The following is a 5608-nucleotide window of genomic DNA, read 5'->3' on the forward strand; positions in this document are numbered from 1 at the left end:
CTAGACTATTTCTAATTAATTCCTGTAAATAAACCATACCTCATCCATGGAGAATAGTAATGATGGAAAAGTGGACAATTTCCTCAACAGTTCCAAGACCTAAGAAAGGTGGCTATCTGCAAAAGGACAATGAGGCTGCAGGTTATCATCATGATTCACTACCTGGTTGTGTCCAATTTCCCCTGAACTGAAACATTCCAGCCAGGAGGGAGGTTCATTGACACTCAGAAAGTAAATGAAACTTACCAGAGACAGGAAATAAGCACCTCACAAGTCTCAGAAGTCCTCCAAACTTACAAGGTTCACAAAGCCCCTCCCAAGGTCATATCAGAAGTAACAAATGCTGGGACACTCGCCCATGGGCCTATAAGTAACCCCTCATCCATGCTCTTGTAAGTAATCCCAGTAAACCACTTGTACACTAAGATAGATGTAGATAGACTCTTTGGCCTATCATCAGCACCCTATGGAATGAATAGTTATTTGGGATGATTAGATATTTGTTCAAGTATCCCCAAGAAAAGACACATGACAGGAGGGTAGACAGAAGACATGTTGTGGAGAGTTATCAAGGGCTCGTGGTTTAACAGGGAAACCTGTTAAAGACGCTGAAGTTAAGTATCACTTTTAAGGGACTGAGATGTGGATAAGTGATAAGCACTCACCTATCATGTGTAGGGCACTGGGTTCCATCCCAGCACCACAAAAAAATCATCTTTAAAATTGATAACTCACCTTTCAATAATACATTGAGCTTTAAAAAAAATTAATAACCATGGACTTTGAAAGGTGAAATAACCCAACCAAGACTCTTTTAGAGGAACAGGAGGCAGAGTAAGTACTAGCAGCAGTGCTGAATTCTACTGTTTTCCTATAGCATCCAGGAGATTTTAGGCAATTGTGTGTGTGTGTGTGTGTGTGTGTGTGTGTGTGTGTGTATACATGCATGGGCAGGGGGTTGTGAAAAGCAGGTCAGGATACCTCTGCACTGATGTATAGACCATGCGCCTTCCCACCCATGTGTCAGGCATTGCAGCTATATTACTTACCATTTCAGCTATGTGTTTTTTAAAATGTTGCACTGCATGTATCCTGGACTGGTAAATGATAACTATGTGAGGTTACTTTTAAAGGCTTCTTAAAATCAAACGATGTTTTGCCTAAAGGTTTATGTTGAAAAAAAAATCCAGAAGAAAGTATACCCTGCCTTCATAAATGTCACTCATATGAAAAGCTGGTGGTCTGAAAAGTGGCAAATATTTCAAAAAGAAAGTTGATTATAAATGCAGTCATCTACAAACATTTAGGAAAATTGAAGTAACTGGAAAGAACTCATTAAAGCAATCCTTTTCTATGCCCTAAAAAAAACTAATTTACTCCTGACATTTTTAACTAGAAGTAATCTTCAGTGACGTGAATGTCTCAACTCCTCAGAATCAACGTTTCAGTTATTTTTAAGGGGACAGTTAGGTAACTTTCTGAGTCCTGACACAGTCTAGGTGTGCTGAGGTCCACTGGGTGCCCCACTGCAGTAGCCATACCATCATTGGCAAGTGGTCCAATTCTCTGATGCCTCTAGAGTTTTTACAGGCTTCCCAGGGTTGTTTATTACATTTTTCTTTCATTTAAACTGCCCAGGCTGGCTTTATTCTTCGAACACTTGAATGGAGAAACACAGAGTGCACCCTCCACACAGCAGCCAGAGTGAGATTTCTGGAGCAAACACCTTTACATGGCACTGTCTGCATCAAGTCCCTCCAGGGGACTTCCCACCACCTCCCCACTCCTTGAGGGTAGAGGAGCCCCCCACGGCCTACATTCCTCAGAGCTGTCCAGCATCATCTCCTTCCTCGCTTGTCAGTCATTCCTCTCCAGACCACTGGCCTCTTTCCCTCAGATATGCCAGGCTCCTTCCCATCTCAGGCCTTTGCACTTGCTCTCCCTTCTGTTTTGCTGTTTCCCTCTTCCCATTGGGAGCTCAGTGAACTATCAAGGTCTCACAGAGGGTCTCCTTGAGCACCCCACACTTGCCCTATTGCACTGCCTCATTGAGCTTCTTATTTCTCACAAGTACAGGAAATTATTCTAGTTATTTATCTGCTCAACTGAATATTGCAACTTCTCTCAAATGTGACTGTAAATAGCTTGCAGGCAGGAAATGTGTCTTATTTACAGCAATTAAAACAGCCCCATAAACATGGAAGATAGTTCATAAATACTTATTTAAATGGTTCACTTCCAAATGCCTTTTATGAAGTTTTAAAGGACAAATTCTTATTTGAGGCAACTTGTAAAAGGTTACCAAGAAATAAACAAAAGTTACTTTATTCCCATATCCTATTAGCGTTTGTATCTATTTACTTTATGTATTTTAACTATAGAACACAGAGCCTTTATGCATAATCGGACTGTAACTACTATATTTCTTCCTTACTGTATTAGTTGACAAAAACTTAAAGACTTAAAACAACAGAGACCTTCAACCTATAGAATGTAGAAAATTATTTTTACAACTATGTATCTTCTAAAGGATAAATACTTAAAATATGTAAGTTACTCCTATAACTCTATAACAAAACCAAACAGCCAGATTAAAAATGAGCAAAGATACTTCTTAAAAGATGCCACACAAATAGCCCATGCAAATGTACTCAATATCACTAATCATCAGAGAAAAAAAAGGAAAACCACAGTGAGCTATCACCTCATTGCTTATAATATTATGAGGCTTCATTTTAGTCATCAACCTGACACAACCTCGAATCACTGGGAAGAGAGGCTTAGGAGGAATTATCAAGCTTGGGTTGGCCTATGGGCATGCCTGTGAGGGATTCTTTTAGTTGGGTTAACTGAGGTGGGAAAGCCCACCCTGGATGTTTAGCAGCACTGTTTTATGGGCTGAGCTCTATATCACATACATGAGCACAAGTAAGCACTCATTTCTCTCTGATCTTGACTGTAGGTTTAGGCGGCTGCTTCAGGTTCCTGCCTTGACTTCCCTGGAATTATGGACACTAACCTAGACTTCTAACCCATGTAAACTCTCCCACTCTCCCAAAAAGTTGCTTTTCACCAGTATGTTTTATCACAGCAACAGAAATGAAACTAGGACAAATGCCATTTTCAAATACCAAAAGATAAGTATTGGTAAGGATATAAAAGAATTTGGAAACCTTATGAGAATGTTTAGTCATTATGAAAATCAGTAAGTTTTCTCAAAAGATAAAAAATAGAACTATCATCATATGATTTAGAAATCTTACTTTGGGGTATTTAGCCAAATAAATATATATCCAATTCTGCAGAGGCTTGCAGTCTCATGTTTATTGCAGTATTATTCAAGGTAGCGAATAGGAGGAAACAATCTAATTGCTAATGAATGAATGCATAAAGAAAACATGGCAAAAACATATCATGATATGTTACTCAGCCTTGAAAGGGGAAATTCTACTATACACAGCAACATGGATGGAATGGGATTCTATTATGCTGAATAAAATAAACCAGTGACAGAAAGAAAAATACCACAGGATTCTGATTATAACAGGCATCTAAAGTAGTCAAGCGGATAGAAACTAAAGAAATACACTGTTGGGAGAGGGAAAGGACTTTTCAGTGGGCATAGAGATTCAGTTATGTAAGGTGGAAATATGTTAATGTTCCACTGTACAACTTTGTGCTTGCAATTTGTCAGCATATCACCTACACTCAGCTTTGGACTGATACCATATACTTAAAGATTATGAAAAGGGGTGGCAAGACAGCTCAGCAGGTGCAAGCACCTGCTGCCCAGTCCTAGTGATCTAAGTTCAATCTCCAGAACCTGTGTAAAATTGGAAGGAAATAACTGACTCCACAAGACTGTCCTCTGACCTCTACACACACACACACGCACACACACATACACCATGGCACTGATGCACCCCCATACACATACATACCATACAAATGCAATAATAATAATAATGAATAGAAACAAAATTTTAGATGATAAAAAGGATAGACCCTATGTTAAAAGGTGGTTTTATCACAACTTTATTCTTCCACAGTTTGAGAGACCAAAGTTCAAAGTCAAGGTAGCGTTGGAACCATACCTCTGAAGACTCTTGGGAAATGTCCTTCCTGACCATCTCCCAGCTTCCAGTGTTTGCTTATTCTCCTTGGTGTCTCATGGTCTTAGCTATGTGACTCCAGTTGTTACCTCTGCTTCCCACATGATCTTATGTGTCCCCTTTATTTCCTCTATAAAGATACCAGTCAGGCCATTTGTTCCCCTGGGCTGCCCAGCCTCCAATGTCCTGGTGCCAGCATCTTTCCTGGGTAAGTCCAGCTGTGCCCACCATGCCTTAACTCTCCCAGCTTCATTCACCTTCCCAGCTCCCCTGCCCCATCTCTCCTCTTAGCCTGGGTACTGGCCCATTTCTTGTCTTGGCTCCCCAGACACTAGGGCTGACCTCTCAGCCCAGAGTTACCACTGCTTCCTGATCCTGTGTATCCAGACCAACCCAGTTCCTCCCTGCAGTCCCCAGGAGCCCTCTGGGCCTGGTCCCACCTACACCTCCCTTTACTTCCCTGGGCTGCACAGCCTCCAGTGTCCTGGTGCCAGCACCTTCCTTGGGTAAGTCCAGCAGAGCCCACTGCTCCTTGATTCCCCCAGCCCTGACTAGGTCTCTTCTCCTAGCCTGGGTACCGGCCCATTTCTTGTCTTGGCACCCCGGACACTGGGGTTGACCTCTCAGCCCAGAGCCACCACTGTTTGCTGATCCTTTGCATCCAGACCAACCCAGTTCCTCCTGGCAGTCTTCAGGGGCCCTCAGGCCTCTTCCCTCCCCTACCTCCCTTTGCATTCCTGGGTGGCATGGCCACCAGCTTTCTGAGACCAGCATCTTTCCTGGGCCCTGCTCCCAGGCCAGTCCAGCCCCCAAATTCTTGAGGACAGCATCTTTCCTGGAGGGATACAGACCTTAGGAGAAAGTCTAAAAGCATCTGATCCTCATCTGACCTGGGCTTCTATGGGAACTCCTGAAGACAAAAAGAACTGGGCCACTCCAGTATAAAATCAAAAGAGAGAACCTGAAGCCTAGACCAACCAGCATTTCATGCCCAACAAGTAAACCACAAAGGCACATAAAGTTTACAAAAAGAAGCAGACCTAAACTTAACAACTCAGCAAAGGAAGGCTTGAGTCTCACACAAGAATCAGAAACTACAAAATAAATTCACATGTCAAAGTCACAGAGAAAAAATAATAACATGAAAAACCAAAATAATATATCCCCATCAAGTACCAATAGTCCTCTAGAGGAGTACAATGAGAGCCCCCTCGAAATATCACAGGACATGTAGCTCAAAAGAACAATTATAAAGAAGATAAAAGAATTCAGTGAATTTAAAAAATAACTACAGGATAATTTGAAGTAATTATTTTTATAAAAGTGTTCAAAGATGAAAGGAAATAAGAATATAGAAATTAATGTAGTTGCTTTATAAAAAGTATGAAACATAGGATATTGGTTAACATGGCAATATATTTCAACATATTTAATGCATGTAATGTCCATATATAAAATTGAAGTACTTAACAAAGAAAACCTAACCTAAACAGAGT

The sequence above is a fragment of the Nannospalax galili genome, unplaced genomic scaffold (genome assembly GCF_000622305.1).
Source record: "Nannospalax galili isolate Female #2095 unplaced genomic scaffold, S.galili_v1.0 scaffold202, whole genome shotgun sequence".
NCBI lineage: Eukaryota > Metazoa > Chordata > Mammalia > Rodentia > Spalacidae > Nannospalax > Nannospalax galili.